At 50.0% G+C, this 21,719-nt stretch overlaps 1 protein-coding gene across 4 annotated transcripts in view; it reads left to right on the forward strand.

The window, feature by feature from the left end:
* Positions 1–21,719, forward strand: part of fryl (furry homolog, like) — a 553,990-nt gene that overhangs the window by 27,753 nt on the left and 504,518 nt on the right. For 2 of the 4 annotated variants that reach the window (XM_038791218.1, XM_038791221.1), the window contains exon 2: positions 884–1,003. The exons of the other annotated variants lie outside the window; for them this stretch is intronic. The gene's annotated coding sequence lies outside the window, so the exon portion shown is untranslated. The remainder of the gene's footprint in view (positions 1–883; positions 1,004–21,719) is intronic. 4 annotated transcript variants of the gene reach the window in all.

Below are 21,719 nucleotides of genomic sequence, written 5' to 3' on the forward strand. Positions count from 1 at the left end.
ATGGCTGTTGAGTTGGATGATCAGCCATGATCACAATGAGCCGTGGAGCAGGCTCGAAGAGCCGAATGACGGCCTCCTGCTCCTATTTTCTTTGTTTCTATTTGCGCAGATTTCCTGTTTGCTTTTTCCATGTTAATTATCTCCAAGGAACTGGCATTGTAACCTTGTCATGCTATAATCACGGCCAGTGGAGGTGCTACAACATCACTACTGGTGGGAGAGTGTAATTTGAATGTGACAATATAGACAGCTTCCATGCTGGATTAAAATTTAAGAATTTGTAAGGGTACATGCAGAGTTAGGGCCAAATTGCTTGGCTACTCTGGTCCAGTTATTACATGCCACAAGCCTTGATCACCTGAGAGCTATGCTTCATCTTAAATTCTTGTGCGCAGCTTCGAAGGAGATCCATCAGTATATTTTGTAACGTGTTCCAAAGGGTTACATCATACTGAAAACTTTTAATTTATGTCGTTGAGCACTTAAGGATTTTTCTTCCTGCATGAAAAGGCATTTTCCAAAAAAGGTATTTCTGGAAACAGCTTTGCAAATGTTTTCATTAAAGATTAAACAAACTCTTCTCCATTTTGTACCTCAACATTCCTTTGCAATAGTAGAATCTTGTGATTTGTCTTGAACAGTACTGTGGATAGGGGAATTGAAAATTCTGAATTCTCTCTCTATGTACTCGAACAGGCGCCGTAGTGTGGCGATAGATGATCTTAACAGTAACTTCATTTCTGTGTTAATGTAAGCCTACTTGTGACACTAATAAAGATTATTGTTATAATCTGCCAGTATGCATTTGAGCTGTACTATGATCAGCTGCAATTTAATTTAAAATATACAGACCGAGAAATAAACTATTATTTTAATATTCCAGATTATGATAACGTGAAGAGACTATAAAGGTAACTAGGAGGGGAATCAAGCAGCTACTGAATGAGATAAACTTCTAACAATTTGAATTAACCTTGGGACCTATCTTGACCACATCCTTACTGTAAGTACCTGAAAGTTGGCTGTGTTAACAGCTACAGAATTTGACCATGCTTCAAGTTCCAGCCTACTCGTGTAATTTGAATGTGACAATATAGACAATTTGCATGTTGATTTAATAAAGCACAAATCAGGAGTGTAATGGAATACTCTCCACTTCCCTGGGTGAGTGCAGCTCCAACAAAACTCAGGAAGCTTGACACATCCAGAACAAAGCAGCTTGCTTAATTTTGGAAACCCTTCTAGAAACATTCAATCCCTCCACCATTGATGAACAGTGGCAGCTGTGTGTACCATTACAAGATGCACTGCAGTAACTCACCAAGGTTCCTTCGACAGCACCTTCAAAATCCATGACCACTACCATCTAGAAGGACAAGAGCAGCAGATACTTGGGAACCCTACCATCTGGAGATGCCCCTCCAAGACACTCACCACACTGACTTGGAAATGTATCGCTGCTCCTTCACTGTCATTGGGTCGAAATCCTGGAACCCCCTCCCTAACGCCACTGTGGGTATACCGACTCCTCGGGGACTGCAGCAATTCAAGAAAGCAACTCACCACCCATGCCATCAAGGGATATTGGGGATGGGCAATAAATGCTGGCCATCGATACGTAAACCCATAACTACATTTTTTTTAAAATGTGTTTTTATTCAAAATTTTTACAAAATTTTACAAACCACTACAGAAAGAAAACAACAAAAAACATAATAATAATAAAGAAAAGCGAATTAACAACTTAACAAAACAAGGTGAGGTATCAGCCCTTTACAAGTGAAATCTATCCACCACCCATACACCCCCCCCCCCCCCCCCCCCCCCCCCAAGGTTTGCTGCTGCTGCTGACCTTCACTTAACGTTCTGCGAGAAAGTCAAGGAACGGTTGCCACTGCCTGGAGAACCCCTGCAAGGACCCTCCTAAAGCAAACTTTATCCTTTCCAAACTTAGAAACCAAGCCATGTCACTGACCCAAGTCTCCACACTTGGGGGTTTCGTGTCCCTCCACGTTAACAAGAGCCGTCTCCGGGCTACCAAGAAGGCAAAGGCGAAGACTCCGGCCTCTTTCGACTCCTGCACTCCCGGATCCTCTGACGCCCCAAATATTGCTATACCCCAGCTCGGCTTTACCTGAGTGTCCAAGACCTTTGCAAAGCCTCTCCAAAATTCTGTAAGTGCCGGGCATGCCCAAAACATATAGACATGGTTTGCTGGGCTCCCTGAACACCTCACACGCCTGTCCTCCACCCCAAAAAACCTGCTCGTTCTTGCCACTGTCATATGCGCCCAGTGCACCACCTTAAACTGAACCAGGCTAAGCCTGGCACAAGATGAGGAGGAATTGACTCTGCCCAGGGCGTCTGCCCACAGGCCCTCATCCAACTCCTCACCCAGCCCCCCCCTCCCCGAACCATCCCGCTCCATGCCAGTGGCTCATTTGCCAGGGCAAACAGCAGGGGGGACAGGGGGCATCCCTGCCTTGTTCCTCGATGTAGCCTAAAGTACTCCGACCGCTGCTGGTTTGTCGACACACTCGCTGCAGGAGCCTGATACAGCAATTTAACCCATGCATTTTTAATTCTTAGATTTACTGAATGTTTGAAACTTAATTTGAAAACACTCACTCATGATGTACATTTATGAAGCATTGGATTTGCATCTTCCATTTGTGTTTTAGATTTGTGCAGTAAAGGTGTACTTCAGATTGGTGGAAATTTTTCCTTTGAACAGAAAATTCGGATTTTACTGCCAAAATACAGATTTTTGGGAATACTGATTTCTGTTGGGAAAGGTTGGCAGCTCTGATGATTGCTTTGAAATAGATTGAAATGATATAGACACGGAGTTGGGTATGTTAATTTCACTTTGTACTTGGCACGAGATATTTCTAAATTTTAGCTCGAGTGTTTTACATTTTCCTGGTTACCAAACTTCGTTTTAATTCACTAAATACAATTATTTAGTTGAAACGGAATAAACCAATGAATTTGTATCCTTATTTAAGTGCTGTAGAATACTCTGTTTTTGATCTGATTTTTTAATGAAAAAAAATCAGTGCATGTGTATTCCTGAAGGGAAATACAAGAAAAAGTATGTATTGTAAAAAGGCTTTTGGAAGATGAAAATCAACCTGGGTGGCATAGTGGCACTGTGGTTAGCACTCCTGTCTCTAAAGTGAGAGATAAATGGCTGCCACCTCTGGTAGCATCCCTCTACCGATCCCCTGACGGTGACCTTTTCCAGGTATAAAAAGTTTACACGGTCACCTAACCAGGCCAAGGCACTAGATGGAACGGATGCTCACCATCCCAGCAGAAATCGGGCTATTAGTGAGGCAAAGGCAAGTGCATTTGCCTTCACCCCCGTCCGCAGACGAGGTGAGTCCAACACCCCGAAAATGGCCACCAAAGAACAAGGCTCCAGATCAATGTAAAGAACCGCTGACATGGTGTTAAAGAAGGAGACCCAAAAGCTCACCAGCTTTGGACAAGAACCGAACATGTGGGTATGGTTGGCGGACCCACGAGAACACCAGTTGTACCTGTCCTCCACTCCGTCAAAGAAACTACTCATCCTACTTTTGGTTAGAGCTCTATGGACCACGTTGAGTTGGATGAGGCTGAACCATGTGCAGAATGAGGTGGAATTAACCTTACAGAGGGCCCCATTCCACACATCCTCATCTAAGATGGGTCCCACCTCCTCTTCCCATTTAGCCTTCACCCGATCAAGCAACATAGATTTCAATGCGATGCATATACTAGCTATAATCAACTCTGGCTCGGGGGCCGAGGAAGATCAGAAGACAATACTCAGAACCCCCATATATAGATGACAGCTGCCTACCCTTCACAAATTCCGTCTGGTCCTCTACCACTATATCCGGTCACGTCATTTTAACTGCAGAGCCAGCACCTTGGCCAGTATCTTGACACCCACATTGCTCAGAGAAATGGGCCAGTAATGCCACACTCCGTGGGGGTCCTTATTATTCTTTAAAATAAGAGAGATGGAGGCTGTGTAAGCATATGAGACAGGTAACCTCGAGCTGCAGCATTGTTGAACATATCTACCATTACTGGTCTGAGAATTGTTTGTAAAATTCAACGGGGTACCCATCACAGCCCGGAGCCTTATTCGTCTGCCTCAACGTAATCGCCCTCAGTACTTCACCCGAGTCCAATGGGGCATCCAGGTCCTCCCTACTCTCAACTTCTATTCTCAGGAAGAAGAAGGTGTCTAGAAACTCTGCCATATCTGATGCACACACACACTCCTCCCCCAATGTTTTGGCCTCAACTACTTCCTATGGTAAGAATTCCACAGGCCGACCACACTCTGGGTGAAGAAGTTTCTCCTCATCACTGTCCTAAACGTTTTACCCTGTATCCTCTGACTATGATCCCTGGTTCTGGGCACATCCACCATCGGGAACATCCTTCCTGCATCTACCCTGCCTAGTCCTGTTAGAATTTTATAGGTTTCTATGAGACTCCCCCTTATTCTTCTGAACTCCAGCAATTACAATCCTAACAGATTCAATCTCTCCTTGTACTTCAGTCCGCCATCCCAGGAATCAGACTGGTAAACCTTCGCTGCACTCCTTCTAGAGCAAAACTGCACACACTATTCCAGGTGTGGCCTCACCAAAACCCTGTATAATTGCAGCATGATATCCCTGCTCCTGTACTCTATTCCTCTCGGTGTGAAGGCCAATTTACCGTTTGCCTTCTTTACCGCCTGCTGTACCTGCATGGTAACTTCAGTGACTGGTGTACGAGGACACCCAGGTCTCGTTGCACATTCCGTCCTCCTCATTTATGGACATTAAAATAATAGTCTACTGTTCCATTTTTGCTACCAAAAATGGATAACCTCACCTCAGTTGATACACCAACAGGTGACCTCCCTGCTCCAGTGTTCCTCCCACGTCATAGCTGTTTCACCGCCTTACCAGTGGATACCAAGTCCAGTTCAACCTGGAGCCTCTTCCTGGTTGCAAACCGCTCCAGGATAGGAGCTTCTGTGTAGCAACGATGGGTTTCCAGTATCTCGCCTGCCAAACACTGCCGTTGCACCCTCGCTGTTGTATCTCAGTGTGCTTTATATGGGATTACCTCTCCTCTTATCATTGGTTTCAGTGCCTACCACAGTGTAGAGGGAGAGGCTGATCTGTTGCTATTAAACCTGATGTACTTGAACTTCTGTTGGCGGCCATGGAGTGAGTGGTTGCGCATGTGGTAGCTCCCGCTCGTGGCGGTCTTTTTGTGGCCTTTACCCCGGTTTGCAGTTGGGATTGTGAAGGAAAAAGGTGCAGAAGTGTGAGCAGAAGAGTTCAACCCCCTAGTTTATGGAGCAGTGAACCAGAAGTGCCCAAAAAAGAGCAAATCAGTTGGCTGAAGCGGAAGTGGTGCTGGCAACGCATGCGGAGATGGCGGAGGGGCAGGGGCTGGCCCTTCTGGCTCAATGGTCGATGGATCAGCTGATGAGCTTCTTGAACAAAAAGTTCACCGAACAATGGAAGGAAAGTTTGGAGGACCTGGCCCGGGCGGTAGACTCGATCAAGGTGGTGGTTGACCACGTTGAGACGAGACTGGCAGCCCAGGGGCAGGTGATCCAGAAGTTAGAGAAGCTGGCAGGGGAGCACGAGGAACAGTCCACGTCGATGGCAGCGAAGATGGGACTGATGCGAGACTAGCACACGCGACTGCAGGAGAAGGTGGAGGACCTGAGAAACCGTCTCGCAGACAGAATATTTGGATTGTGGGTCTGCTGGAGGGGAGGGAAGGAATATGGGGAAGATATTTGAGAAGCTGCATGGGGAAGGTGCGTTTGACCGGCCGTTGGAGGTGCATTGAGCCCACGGCCACAAGCCCCAGGGGTACAAGCTGCTGAGGGCGATAGTGGTGTGGTTACATCGGTTCCTTGATAAGGAACACATCACGAGGTTGGCCAGGAAGACGAGACGTTGCGCCTGGGAAGGTAGTGAGATCCCGGTTCCTTGATAAGGAGCGTATCATGAGGTGGGCAGGCAGACGAGGCGTTGCGCCTGGGAAGGTAGTGAGATCCGTGTATACCAAGACCTGGGTGCAGAGTTAAGAGAAGGGCAAGCTTCAACAAGGTCAAGGCGGCCCTAGGCAAGAAAGGCGGAAAAGTTCGGACTACTGTACCTGGTTTGCCTATGGGTGACCTATGGGGGCCGGAAGCTATATTTTGGCTCATCAGAAGGGGAGTGAAGTACATGAGAGACAATGGACTGGCAGGAGAAGGAGGACTTTGAACTTTGTTGGAGGAGGTGTGAAGTTACTGTAATGTGGACAAACTCTATTTTTTGGTGTTTGTTTCTTTTCTCTGTTTTTTCGCTTCAGGCTCGTTTACCATTCTTTGTTTAGGGATGGGTTTCTGTGTTCGGACCTGGGGAGGGGTGGTTTATTTTATTTCTTTCTTCTTTGATTGTTTGCACTAATGATTAGGGTGGGAAGGAAGGGTGGGAAGGAATCAATGGGGGGGGGGGGGGGGGTCAAGTGGAACGTTCGGGGACTGAAAGGCCAGTCAAAAGGGCCTGTGTGTTGGCGCACTTGAGGCAAATGAGGCGGATGTGGCCATGCTGCAGGGGACACATTTGAAGGCAGGGGATCAGATTAGTTGAGGAAGGGCTGGGTAGGGCAAGTGTTTCACTCAGGATTAGACTTTAATATGAGGGGGTGGCTATTTTCGTCAATAAATGGGTGGTGTTTGAGGTGGGGAACATATAGGCGGACCCGGGGGGGGAGGGGGAGAAATATGTTATGGTTAGTGGGAAACTGGAGGGAATAGCTGTGGTGTTGGTGAATATATATGCCCCGAACTGGGACGACGTGGAATTTACGAGACTGGTGTTGGGGAAGATTCCGGACCTAGATTCTCATCGTCTGATTATGGAGGGATTTCAACACTGCTCTTGATCCAAGGTTGGACCGGTCGAGTTCTAGGTCGGGGAAGGCATCGGCTATGGCGAAGGAGCTCCGGGGGTTCATGGGTCAATCCATGCAAATCCGGGAGGCCGAGGGGTGAGGAATTTTCGTTCTACTCCCATGTGCATGAGGTGTATTCCCCGATAGACTTCTTTGTGATGGACAAAACACTGCTGGCAGAGGTGGCAGATGCTGAATATTCAGCAATAGTGGTGTCAGACCACGACCCGCACTGGGTGGACTTGTGGACAAGTGATTAAAGGAAAGGCCCTGCGCCCGCAATGGAGGTTGGAGGTGGGGCTATTAGTGGAGGAGGAGGTGTGTGAGGGAGGCCATTCGGGGATACATAAAGATCAGTGATACGGGTGAGGTGTCGGCGGGTGTGGTCTGGGAGGCACTGAAAGCAGTTAACAGAGGAAAACTTATTTCAATTCGGGCGTACAAGGAGAAGGTGGAGCGGGTGGAGTTAGAAAGACTGGTGGGGGAAATCTTACAGCTTGATAAGAGATATGCGGAGTCTCCGGAGGATGGGCTGTCGAAAGAACGCCGGAAGTTGCAGCTAGTATTTGGGCTCCTGCCCACGGGTAAGGCGGTGGGGCGGGTAAGGGGGGCGGTCTATGAATTATGGGGAGAAAGCTAATAGGATGCAGGCGCATCAGTTGAGGTAGCAGGAGGCGGTGAGAGAGATAGGGAAAGTGAGGGACACAGGTGGGAAGGTGGTTCTAGATCCGGCGGGGGTGAATGGTGTGTTTCGGGAGTTTTACAGTAGGCTGTATAAATCGGAACCCCCATCCGGGGAGGAGGGGTTGAGATGATTTTTTTGGGGGGGTTGGAGTTCCCGAAGGTGGATGAGAAGTTGGTAGAGGGCCTGGGGGCCCCAGTCAGGCTTGGGGAGTAATAGAGGGGCTGGGGGCGATGCAATCGGGCAAAGCCCTGGGACCGGATGGATACCCAATGGAATTTTATAATAAGTTTTCTGGGGTGCTTGGGCCACTTCGGGTAAAGGCTTTTCATGAGTCAAAGGAGTTGGGAGTGTTTCCCCAGACATTATTGTTGGCATCGTTTTCTCTTACCTTGAAAAGGGTCAAAGATCCGGAAAGCTGTGGGGTCATATAGACCAATCTCTTTATTAATTGTGGACGCTAAATTGTTGGCAAAGACACTGGCCACACGGATTGAGGACTGCGTCCCAGGGGTAATTGGGGGGGGGGGGAAGAGACCAGACGGGGGGTTTGTTAAGGGGTGATTACATGGCGACCAACATCATCGGCTCCTAAATGTAATAATGCTGCCTATGGAGGGGCACAAGGTTGAGGTGGTGGTGGCCATGGATGCAAAGAAGGCCTTTGACTGTGTGGAGTGGAAATATTTGTGGGAGGTCCTGGGATAGTTTGGGTTCAGGCAGGGATTTGTGGATTGGGTCCGGCTGCTTTATCAGGCACCAGTGGCAAATGTAAGGACGAATTGTTTGCGGTCGGAATATTTTAGTTTGTATCGGGGGACGAGGCAGGGATGTCAACTCTACCCACTACTGTTTGCACTGGCAATTAAACTCTTTGGCAATGGTGCTGTGGGCGTCGAAAGTTGGGGGTGGGGGGGGGGGGGAATAGTCCGAGGAGGGGTGGAATACAGGGTCTTGCTCTGCGGATGATTTGCTCCTATATATAACAGACCCGCTAGCGCTGGGGGGGAATTGGAGGGATTATGGGGATACTGGAAGAATTTGGCCCGTTCTCAGGTTATAAATTGAATATGGTAAAAAGCGAGGTTTTTGCGATCCAGGTAAGGGGGCAGAAGAGGAGATTGGGGGAGATGCCGGTCAAGGGAGGGAGCTTTAGATATCTGGGTATTCATGTGGCATGGGACTGGGGTCAGCTCCACAAATTGAATTTGGGTACATTAATAGAACAAATGAAAGGGGACTTCTGAAGGTGGGACGTGCTCCTGCTGTCACTGGCGGGGAGGGTACAGACTGTGAAAATGACAGTCCTCCCGAGATTGCTGTTTGTGTTTCAGTGTCTTCCAATTTTCATCCCTTGTCGTTTTTTAGGAAGATGAATGCAGCGAGCTCGGGTTTTATTTGGGCCAGGAAAGCCCCCCCACCGGGTGAAGAACGTCTTGCTTGAGCGGGGCGCCCAGGGGTGGGGGATGCTGGTCCTTCGGAACTTTATCAACTATTACTGAACGGCTAATATATCGATGGTCAGGAAATGGGTAGAGGTGTCGGTGTGGGAGCAGCATCTTGTAAGGGCATGAGCCTGAGGGCTTTGTTTTCTTTTAAAATAATTTTTATTAAAGTTTTCACAAAATATCAACAACAAAAATATAAAGTACAAAATACAAAAAATGTAAAGGAAACTCAGTAACAAAAATAATAAATTAACACCCGCCCAAACACATAGCAAATATATACACTCAGACAAAACCTCTAATATATAGAAACATAACTGGAATAAACCCCCCTCCCCCCCGACCCCCCTCAAAGCAAATTTCACCCTTTCCAATTTGATAAACCCCGCCATGTCATTGATCCAGGCCTCAACGTTTGGGGGCCTCGCATCCCTCCACTGAAGATGAATCCTCCGCCGGGCTACCAGGGACGCAAAGGCCAGAATACCGGCCTCTTTCGCCTCCTGCACTCCCGGCTCCTCTGCAACCTCAAACATTGCGAACCCCCAGCCCTGTTTGACCCTGGACCCTACCACCCTCGACACCGTCCTCGCTATGCCGTTCCAAAATTCCCCCAGCACTGGGCAAGAACATATGGATGTGGTTTGCTGGGCTCCCTGAGCACCTAACGCACCTGTCCTCACCCCCAAAAAACCGTCTCATCCTTGTCCCGATCATGTGTGCCCTATGCAGCACCTTGAACTGTATGAGGCTGAGCCTCACACATGAAGAGGAAGAGTTGACTCTCCCTAGGGTATCTGCCCAAGTCCCCTGCTCGATCACCTCCCCTAGCTCCGCCTCCCACTTACCTTTCAGCTCCTCCACCGAGGCCTCCTCCTCCTGCATCACCTGGTACATTGCTGAAATCTTCCCCTCTCCAACCCACACCCTCAAGAGCACCCTATCCTGTACCGTGTGTGGTAGCAGCAGCGGAAATCCCACCACTTGCCGCCGAACAACGTTTCCCGGGGGGAGACCGTACCTCTCCTCCAGCTCACCCAGGCTCGCGAACTTCCTGCTCCGCTCCAGGAATACTCTTCTTATCCTCGGAGTCCCACGTGCCCATACAAACCCCGTTGTATGCCCATACAAAGCTCCTACTGACCCGTCTAAAAAAGGCCTTTGGGATAAGAATGGGGAGGCACTGGGACAGAAACAAAAACATCGGGAGCACGGTTATCTTCACTGACTGCAACCTACCCGCCAAAGACAGCGGTAGCGCATCCCACCTCTTGAACTCCTCCTCCATCTGCTCCACCAGCCTCGTGAAATTAAGTCTATGCAGGGCCCCCCAGCTCCTGGCCACCTCGACCCCCAAATATCTAAATGCTCGTCTCCGCCCTATTTAGTGGGAGCTCACCAATCCCCCTCTCCTGGGTGAACCACGAACAGCTCGCTCTTCCCCATGTTGAGCTTATACCCTGAAAATTCCCTGAACTCCCTGAGGATCCGCATTACCTCCGGCATCCCCCCCACCGAGTCCGCGACATAAAGTAGCAGGTCATCCGCATAGAGCGATACCCTATGCTCCTCCCCGCTCCGCACCAGCCCCCTCCAGTTCCTCGACTCCCTCAGTGCCATAGCCAGGGGCTCAATCGCCAGTGCGAAGAGCAGGGGGGGACAGAGGACACCCCTGCCTCATCCCTCGATACAGCCAAAAGTACTTAGACCTCCTCTTGTTCGTGGCTACACTCTCCACCGGGGCCTCATACAACAACCTGACTCACCCGATGAACCCCTCCCCAAACCCGAACCTCTTCAACACCTCCCACAAGCACCCCCATTCTACCCGATCAAAGGCCTTCTCAGCGTCCATCGCCACCACTATCTCCGCCTCCCCCTCACTTGCCGGCATCATAATGACGTTCAGGAGCCTCCGCACATTTGCATTCAATTGCCTCCCCTTCACGAACCCCGTCTGGTCTTCGTGAAATACCTGCGGTACACAATCTTCAATTCTCGAGGCTAAGACCTTCGCCAGCACCTTAGCATCCACATTTAACAGCGAAATCGGCCTATAAGACCCACACTGCAGGGGGTCCTCGTCCCGCTTCAGGATCAAGGAAATAAGTGCCCTGGACATCGTCAGGGGCAAAGCCCCACCCTCCCTTGCCTCATTGAACGTCCTAATCAACAATGGGCCCAGCAAATCCACATACTTTTTGTAAAATTCGGCTGGGAAACCATCCGGCCCCGGTGCCTTCCACCCCTGCATGCTCCCTATCCCTTTGGTCAGCTCCTCCAGCCCAATCGGAGCCCCCAAACCCTCCACCTTCGGGAACCTCAGTTGGTCCAGAAAGCGGCCCATTCCTTCCTCCGCCCGTGGGGGCTCGGACCGATACATTTCCTCATAAAAGTCCCTGAAGACCCCAATTATGTCAACCCCACTTCGCGCCACACCTCCCCTTCCTGTCCTTAACTTGCCCAATCTCCGTAGCTGCGTCCCGCTTCCAAAGCTGATGCGCCAGCATCCGGCTTGCCTTTTCCCCATACTCATAGATCGCCCCCTGGGCCTTTCTCCACTGCGCCTCCGCCTGTCTGGTGGTCAACAGGTCAAATTCGGCCTGGAGGCTACGCCTCTCCCTCAACAGTCCCTCCTCCGGCTCCTCCGTGTACCTCCTGTCCACCCTCACCATCTCCCCCACTAGCTTCTCCCTCTCCCTCTGCTCTCTCCTCTCCTTATGGGCCCTAATGGAGATTAGCTCTCCCCTGACCACCACATTCAGCCCCTCCCAGACCGACCCCACTCGAACCTCCCCGTTGTTGTTAGCCTCCAGGTATCTCTCTATGCTGCTGCGAACCCGCTCGCTCACCTCCTCATCTGCCAACAGTCCACATCCAAGCGCCACAGTGGGCGCTGGTCTCTCTCCTCCCCCAGCTCCAAGTCTATCAATGCGGGGCATGATCTGAATTGGCTATCGCCGAGTACTCGGTATCCCCTACCCTCGTGATCAGCGCCCGACTCATAACGAAGAATTCGATCCGGGAATAGGCCTTATGAACATGTGAGAAGAATGAGAATTCCCTAGCCCTCGGCCATGCAAATCTCCAAGGATCTGCCCCTCCCATCTTGTCCATAAACCCCCTCAGTACTCTAGCCGCCGCCGGTCTCCTGCCCGTCCTGGATCTGGAGCGATCCAGTGTCGGATCCAACACCGTGTTGAAGTCTCTCCACATTATTAGGCCCCCCACTTCCAGGTCCGGGATTCGGCCTAGCATGCGCCGCATAAAACCCGCATCGTCCCAGTTCGGGGCGTAAACATTAATCAGTACCACCCTCTCCCCTTGCAACTTAACACTTACCATTACGTACCTCCTGCCATTATCTGCCACAATGCTCGACGCCTTGAATGAAACCCTCTTTCCCACCAGAATCGCCACCCCCCGATTTTTTGCACCTAGCCCTGAATGGAACACCTGGCCTACCCACCCATTCCTCAATCGTACCTGGTCCGCCACCTTCAGGTGTGTCTCCTGGAGCATGACCACATCCGCCTTCAGCCCCTTCAGGTGCGCAAACTCCCGGGCTCGCTTAATCGGCCCGTTCAGTCCCCTTTCGTTCCAGGTTATGACCCCTCCCAGCTGTGTTGCTCCCCCCATTGCACTCCCGCAAGTCAGCCGACTCCTGCTGACCCCGGCCGCTCCCGCCCCTCCTTCGACTCCTCCCCTTGTGGGACATCCCCTCCCTCTCCGTTACCCACCCACAGGGTCGCCGGCTCCCCCTTCGTCCCAAGCGCGGGAAAAAGCCCGCGCTTCCCCTCTCTGGCCCCACCCCTTCCAGCCTTCAGCCCGGGAAAAAAGCCCACACTTTCCACCTGCCCGGCTCCGCCTCCTCTGGCGCAGTTCCTATTCACAGGCCCAGTCCCCTCACCCCCATCTCGGGCCTTCCCCTCCCCCGCGGGGGCCCCGTCCCCCCTACCGACCCTCCACCCTCCCACTCCATTTATTTGCCTCCCTTCACTAACCCACCCGACGGATCTAACCAAATCAGTGCCCAACTAACCCCAACCATCCACCCTAAATCGCGAATAAACAAGAACAGAGAATGAACAAAAAGAACTCCCACTTGAAGTGTAACACAACCTCCGCAATCCCTGACCATCTCAATGCACGGCCCCCACCCCGACCCTCGGTTTGGGTCCAACTTCTCGGCCTGAACAAAGGTCCACACCTCCGGGGACTCGAAATAATGATGCCAGTCCTTGTAGGTGACCCACAGACGCGCCAGCTGCATCATGCAGAACTTCACCCCCTTCCTGTGCAGCACCGCCTTCGTCCGGCTGTACCCGGCCCGCTTCTTCGCCACCTCTGTACTCCAGTCCTGATAAATTCGAACCTCCGCGTTCTCCCACCTGCTACTCCGCTCTCTCTTGGCCCACCTGAGGACACACTCCTGATCAGCGAATCGGTGAAACCGCGCCAGCATGGCCCGCGGCGGCTCGTTAGCCTTAGGCCTCCTCGGCAGCACTCTTATGGGCCCCTGAAAGGACCCTGCTCCCATCAGCGAGTTTAACATAGTGACCACATAGGCTCCCACGTCCGACCCCTCCGGGAGGCCCAGGATCCGCAGATTCTTCCGCCTCGACCGATTCTCCATCTCCTCGAACCACTCCTGCCATTTCTTGTGGAGTGCCTCGTGCGCCTCCACCATTACTGCTAGGCCCAAGATCGCGTCTTCGTGCTCCGAGACCTTCTGTCGGACCTCGCGGATCGCCACCCCCTGGGCCCTCTGGGTCTCCAGCAACTTATCAATGGAAGCCTTCATCGGCTCCAGCAGGTCCGCTTTGAGCTCCCTGAAGCAGCGCTGGAGAGCCTCCTGTTGCTCCTCCACCCACTGCATCCACGCTGCTTGGTCTCCGCCCGCCGCCATCTTGCTTTTCTTCCCTCGTACTTTCTTTGGCTTCACCACCACTTTTTTAGTCGCCCGGCTCCTGGTCCAAGCCTACACTGTCGGGGGAATGCTGCAAACAGCTTCCCACGCCGGGAAATGTTGAAAAATTGCTTTTGGGGGCCCTGAAAAGAGCCCAAAAGTCCGTTCTAAGCGGGAGCTGCAGAACGTGCGACTTAGCTCTGCATAGCCGCAACCGGAATTCTCCTGAGGGTTTAGTTGACAGCACCTCTGCCGTTCCCGCTGGCTCGGTACTCCACGTGTCTGGTGGTAATGGTGGCCCTGAAGGTGTGGGGGCAGTGGAGGCAACAAATGGGGCTGCAGGGGGCAGGGATCGAGGGGTTTGGAGATCTTTTTATTGAGGAGAGCTTTCCGAGTTTGGAGGAGCTAGAGGAGGAGTTTAAGTTGCCAAGCGGGAACGGGTTCCGGTACATGCAAGTATGGGATTTTGTTCGGAGGCAGGTCCTGAGCTTTCTGCGCCTCCCACTAAGGGGGCTACTGGATGAGGTGATGTCAAAAACAGGAGTTGAGGAAGGGAAGGTCTCGGAAATATATAAGGAGCTGATGGAGTGGGAGGGAGTTCCAATGGGGGAGGTGAAGAGAAAATGGGAAGAAGAGTTGGGTAGGGAGCTGGAGGCTAGGTTATGGGAGGAGGCCCTGCAGAGAGTGAATGCGCCCTCGTCGTGTGCCAGGCCCAGCCTGATCCAATTTAAGGCGGTCCACAGGGTGCATATGACTGTGGCCCAGATGAGCAGGTCTTTTGAGGAGGTGGAAGACAGGTATGAGCACTGTCGGGAAAGTCCTACGAATCATGTGCACATGTTCTGGGTGTGTCTGAGATTGAGGGGCTTTTGGCAAGGGTTTGCGGACGTCATGTCTGAAGTCCTGCAGGGAGGGCGAGTCCAGAGGTGGCGATATTTGGAGTGACTGAAGATCCGGGAGCCCAGTGGGGGGAGAGAGGCTGACATTGGCCGTTGTTCTTTTCTTGAGTAAACCTTACATTAATGTCAGAAAAATGAGAATTCCCAATCACGTGGATGCATGAATCTTTACGGGTTCACTTCCCCCACCTGCTGCTTGAAAAGTTTGAAGTATCGTTGCCATCCCTCAGAGACCAGTAAGAAGTCTTACAACACCAGGTTAAAGTCCAACAGGTTTGTTTCAAACACGAGCTTTCGGAGCACGGCTCCTTCTTCAGGATTTTGGGCTAGTTCGGCCCATTCTGGCTTCCAACACTCATTTAAAGCCACTCGATGTGGCAATCAATGTGCGTCCAGATCAGGGATGAAGGCTAGTAAACTTTTGATAAATGCCACATCGTCCTTGTTAGGGAATATATGTTCACCATATTGACCAGAGTCCCGGCCAAGGACCCATTCATTATTGCATACCGACTGTTAGAGTCAGCCACAACCCCGTGGTCGGAAAAGGCACTTGCTTATTCATCAAAATTGCTGCAACTCGGCTCTACCATCGAAAGCCGAGTAGAGCACGTGCCCCACCCACTTCTTCCAGAACCTGGTCTGATCCCTCACCTGCAAATGGGTGCAAAAACACCACATCGCGTTTATGCTCTTTAAATGGGAAAAGAGTCTTGATCTCTTCACTGGGCTACCATTCCCCTTATGTTCTCTTCACTGGGCCACCCATTCCCCTTACATTCCAGGTGACCTATTGAATGAGACGAACAAAGAAATGTACAGCATAGGAACAGGCCCTTCGGCCCTCCACGCCTGTGCAGACCATGTTGCCTGTCCAAACTAAAATCTTCTACACTTCCGGGGTCCGTATCCCTCTATTCCCATCCTATTCATGTATTTGTCAAGATGCCCCGTAAACGTCACTATTGTCCCTGCTTCCACCACCTCCGGCAGCGAGTACCAGGCACCCACTACCCTCTGTGTAAAAAAAAAAAACAAACAAACCTGCTTCGTACATCTCCTCTAAACCTTGTCCCTCGCACCTTAGACCTATGCTCCCTAGTAATTGACCCCTCTACCCTGGGAAAACCAAGAGCCGGTGCAGACTCGATGGGCCGAATGGCCTCCTTCTGCACTATAAATTCTATGATAATTTTGTAGACCTCTATCAGGTCGTCCCTCAACCTCCTTCGTTCCAGTGAGAACAAACACAGTTTATTCAGCCTCTCCTCATAGTTAATGCCCTTCATACCGGGCAACATCCTGGTAAATCTCTTCTGCACCCTCTCTAAAGCCTCCACATCCTTCTGGTAGTGTGGCGACCAGAATTGAACACTATACTCCAAGTGTGGCCTAACTAAGGTTCTATACAGCTGCAACATGACTTGCCAATTTTTATACTCAATGCCCCGGCCAATGAAGGCAAGCATGCCCTATGCCTTCTTGACTACCTTCTCCATCTGTATTGCCCCTTTCAGTGACCTGTGGACCTGTACACCAAGATCTCTGACTGTCAATACTCTTGAAGGTTCTACCATTCACTGTATATTCTCGACCTGTATTAGACCTTCCAAAATGCATTACCTCACGTTTGTCCGGATTAAACTCCATCTGCCATCTCTCCGCTCAAGTCTCCAAAAGATCTAAACCCTGCTGTATCCTCTGACAGTCCTCATCGCTATCCGCAATTCCACCAACCTTTGTGTCGTCTGCAAACTTACTAATCAGACATGTTACATTTTCCTCCAAATCATTGATATGTACTACGAACAGCAACGGTCCCAGCACTGATCCCTGCGGAACACCACTCATCATAGCCCTCCAATCAGAAAAGCACCATTCCATTGCTACTCTCTACCTTCTATGACCTCACCAGTTCTGTATCCATCTTGCCAGCTCACCTCTGATCCCGTGTGACTTCACCTTTTGTACCAGTCTGCCATGAGGGACCTTGTCAAAGGCCTTAATGAAGTCCATATAGACAACGTCCACTGCCCTACCTGCATCAGTCATCTTTGTGACCTCCTCTATCAAATTAGTGAGACACGACCTCCCCTTCTCAAAACTGTGCTGCCTCTCGCTAATATGACCCCTTGCTTCTAAATGTGAGTAGATCCTGTCTCGAAGAATTCTCTCCAGTAATTTCCCTACCACTGACGTAAGGCTGACCGGCCTGTAGTTCCCTGGATTATCCTTGCTGCCCTTCTTAAACAAAGGAACAAGATTGGCTATTCTCCAGTCCTCCGGGACATCACCTGAAGACAGTGAGGATCCAAAGATTTCTGTCAAGGCCTCAGCAATTTCCTCTCTTGCCTCCTTCAGTATTCTGGGGTAGATTCCATCAGGCCCTGGGGACCTATCCATCTTAATATTTTTCAAGATGCCCAACACCTCGTTTTTTTGGATCTCAATGTGACCCAGGCTATCTACACACCCTTCTCCAGACTCAACATCCACCAATTCCTTCTCTTTGGTGAATACTGATGCAAAGTTTTGTACCTCGTCCATTTCCTCTGGCTCCACACATAGATTCCCTCCCCTGTCCTTCAGTGGGCCAACCTTTTCCCTGGCTAACCTCTTGCTTTTTATGTAAGTGTAAAAATCCGTGGGATTTTCCTTAACCCTATTTGTCATTGACTTTTTATGACCCCTTTCAGCCCTTCTGACTCCTTGCTTAAGTTCCTTCCTACTTTCCTTATATTCTACACAGGCTTCGTCTGTTCCCAGCCTTCTAGCCCTGACAAATGCCTCCTTTTACTTTTTGACGAGGTTTACAATATCCCTCGTTATCCAAGGATCGTGAAATTTGCCACATTTATCCTTCTTTCTCACAGGAACATGCCGGTCTTGAATTCCTTTCAACTGACATTTGAAAGCCTCCCACATGTCAGATGTTGATTTACCCTCAAACATCCGCTCCCAATCTAGGTTCTTCAGTTCCCGCCTAATATTATTATAATTAGCCTTCCCCAATTTAGCACATTCACCCTAGGACCACTCTTATCCTTGTCCAGCAGCACTTTAAAACTTACTGAATTGTGGTCACTGTTCCCGAAATGCTCCCCTACTGAAACTTCTACCACCTGGCCAGGCTCATTCCCCAATACCAGGCCCAGTACAGCCCCTTCCCTAGTTGGACTATCTACATATTGTTTTAAGAAGTCCTCCTGGATGCTCCTTACAAACTCTGCCCCGTCCAAGCCCCTAGCACTAAGTGAGTCCCAGTCAATATTGGGGAAGTTGAAGTCTCCCATCACAACAACCCTGCTGCTTTTATTCCTTTCCAAAATCTGTCTACCTATCTGCTCCTTTATCTCCCGCTGGCGGTTGGGAGGCCTGTAGTAAACCCCCAACATTGTGACTGCACCCTTCTTATTCCTGATATCTACTCATATAGCCTCGCTGCCCTCTGAGGTGTCCTCCCATAGTACAGCTGTGATATTTTCCCTAACCAGTAGTGCAACTCCTCCACCCCTTCTACCTCCCCCTGTATTCCGCCTGAAACATCTAAATCCTTGAATGTTTACCTGCCAATCCTGTCCTTCCCTCAACCAGGTCTCTGTAACGGCAACAACATCATAGTTCCAAGTACTAGTCCAAGCTCTTGAGTTCATCTGCCTTACCTGTTATACTTTCTTGCATTAAAACATATGCACTTCCGGATACTAGTCCAGCTGTTTTCAGCAACATCTCCCTCTCTGCTCTTCCTCTGAGACATAGTGGCCCCATTTCCTAGTTCTCCCTCAATTTTTTCACCTTCTCCCCAATTGCTCCGGTACCCACCTCCCTGCCATACTAGTTTAAACCCTCCAGTGTGACACTAGAAAACGTTGCGGCCAGGCTATTTATGCCTCTCCAGTTTAGATGCAACCCGTCCTTCTTATACAGGTCACACCTGCCCCGGAAGAGCTCCCAGTGGCCCAGATAACTGAAACACTCCCTCCTACACCAGCTGTTCAGCCACATGTTTAGCTGCTCTATCTTTCTATTTCTCTCCTCACTGGCGTGTGGCACAGGGAGTAATCCCAAGACTACAACCCTAGAAACCCTGTCTTTTAACTTTCTGCCTAGCTTCCTGAACTCCTGCTGCAGGACCTCATGCCCCTTCCTGCCTATGTCGTTAGTACCAATATGTACCATGACTTCTGCCTGTTTGCCCTCCCCCTTCAGGATGCCCGCTACCCGTTCTGAGACATCCTGGACTCTGGCACCAGAGAGTCAACATACCATCCTGGATAAAAGCAAATTACTGCGGATGCTGGAATCTGAAACGAAAGGGACAATGCTGGAAAATCTCAGCAAGTCTGGCAACATCTGTTGGGAGAGAAAAGAGCCAACGTTTTGAGTCCACTGACTCTTTGTCAAAGCTAACAGACACAGAGAGTGGGAAATATTTATACTGTGGAGTGAGAATGAAAGATGAGTCATAGCCACAGAAACCCAGGGCAACTTGGTGCTAATGGCCACAGAAACCAAGGGGAAAGAGTGCTAATGGCAGTCCCCAGAGAGGACAAAAGATGTGAAAGCTCAAAAAGCAGGGAACCTAACATCAGAGGATGAACTATAGGTGTGGGGGAGGGGAAGGGAGAAGCAAAGAGGAGAAAGGTGCAGGAAAGAAAGAAATGGTAAAAGACAGTTAAAATGAAATGAAAACAAATGGGTCGAGGTGGGGCTGATCATCTGAAGTTATTGAATTCGATGTTCAGGCCGGAAGGTTGTAGCGTGCCTAACCGGAAGATGAGATGTTGTTCCTCCAGTTTGCGTTGCGCTTCACTGGAACATTGCAGCAGGCCAAGAACAGACATGTGGGCATGGGAGCAGGGTCTTTTGTTAAAATGGCAAGCAACAGGAAGGTCAGGAACCTGAATGCGCACAGACCGAAGATGCTCAGCAAAGCGATCACCCAGTCTGCAATTGAAACGCTGCTTAACCTGGAATGAGTGTTTTGGGCCTGGAATGTTAAGCATGGAAGAGGTAAATAAACAGGTGTTACACCTTCTGCGATTGCATGGGAAGGTGCCATGGGTGATAGGAGAGGTACTGGATATGGTGGAGGAGTGGACTAGATTGTCTCTGAGGGAACGGCCTCTGCGGAATGCTGACAAAGGGAGTGAAGGGAAGATGTGTTTGGTGGTGGCATCACGCTGGAGTTGGCGAAAATGGCGGAGGATTATGCTTTGCATACGGAGGCTGGTGGGATGAAATGTGAGAACGAGGGGGACTCTATCCTTGTTCTGGGAGGGAGTGGAGGGGGCGAGGGTAGTGGCGCGGGAGATGGACCGCACGCTGTTGAAGGCCCTGTCCACAACTGTAGGTGGGAAATCACGGTCGAGGAAGAAGGAACACATTTTCGAAGCACCATTTTGGAAAGTGGCTTCGTCGGGACAAATGCGACGGAGGCGAAGGAGTTGAGAGAAAGGGATGGAGTCCTTACAGGGTGTAGGGTGTGAAGAGCTGTAGTCCAGATAGCTGTGGGAGTCAGTGGGCTTGTAGTGGATATTAGTAGATAGTCTATTGCCAGAAATGGAGACAGGCTTAAATGTAGCCTCACAGTGAATCACTGTTATTGGTACCATGGGCTGGATTTTCGAAGTGGGGGTCGGGAACCTGATGCCCAGATAAAGTCCTGGTCCTGACCCCATGCCTCAATGGAGTTGCTTATGCAATGCTATTTTAGAATGCTAATGCCCTGATTGGACAGGAGTTGAGCTTGGTGCCCAATTAGTGGCATTGTGTCTCCCAGAGGTGGGAGCTGCCTGCCTGATGTCCATGCCAATGGCAGGCAGCAGACATGAAATGTTGTGTGCACTGGTAAAACCAATGCAGAATGTGCAAGGTCCTGATAATTTTAAACAGTAATTTTTTTCCCCTTCGCCCTGCAGTAAACCCGACAGCTGTACACCAACATGTACCAGGCTGTCTGGATTTGCTGAAATCTGCATTGAAAATTGCAGTCTGCACTTTTCTAGCCCTTCCAACAGATTCCTGAAGAAGCTTAATGGACAGTTAATTGGAGGTGAACCGTTTCCCTTTTTCCTATGTTCCTTCCCTGCCCTCAATTTGAAAATTTCAGACTGTCCTGCAGACTTCAGGATCAAGAGAACGACCTCTGTCACGACAATTGTTAAATCATGTCTGCACAGGTCCCGATGTTTCTGGCAATTGTAAACCTGCCCCATGTTTCTAGACTTAATAATTGTATTCATACATATTTCTTGCAGAACAGTCTTACTTACTGAGACTAAATTCCTCTAGTACCATGTGGGACGATGGCCACCCAGAATTCACCGTTGGCCCCAGTTAATCGCAATTTAGTTTGCTCCAGCCCAGTGATGTCCCACCCTTGAAGGTTGTCCTTAAACATACTTCCTCAGGTTTGCTTGGCGAGCCCCATCATCTTTTAACTGGTGCACAAAATTCAATGTGAGCATGTGATCCCACCACCTTGCACAGTTGTTAGGTCATGCCTATCCCTTTTTTCACATCTCTAATAGATACCAATAATAAGCTGACAACACATTACACCCCAGCCGAATGAAACTTGCTTTATCAATTTACAATTTTATCAAAGGAAATTACATAGGCATGAGGACAGAATTGACGTGAGTAGACTGGGCAGGAAGGATAAAAGGTAGGATAGTGAATAAGCAGTGCCAGTTGTTTAAGGAGATACTCAATTCCTTAGAACTAAAATGTATCCCAGTGAGAGGTATATATTCTACCACTGGTGGGGCATATGTCTGGTAAAAGAAATGTTTGTTCAGACCTGTTTCAGCTGTGTGTTT

Source organism: Scyliorhinus canicula, chromosome 3 (genome assembly GCF_902713615.1).
Source record: "Scyliorhinus canicula chromosome 3, sScyCan1.1, whole genome shotgun sequence".
Taxonomy (NCBI): domain Eukaryota; kingdom Metazoa; phylum Chordata; class Chondrichthyes; order Carcharhiniformes; family Scyliorhinidae; genus Scyliorhinus; species Scyliorhinus canicula.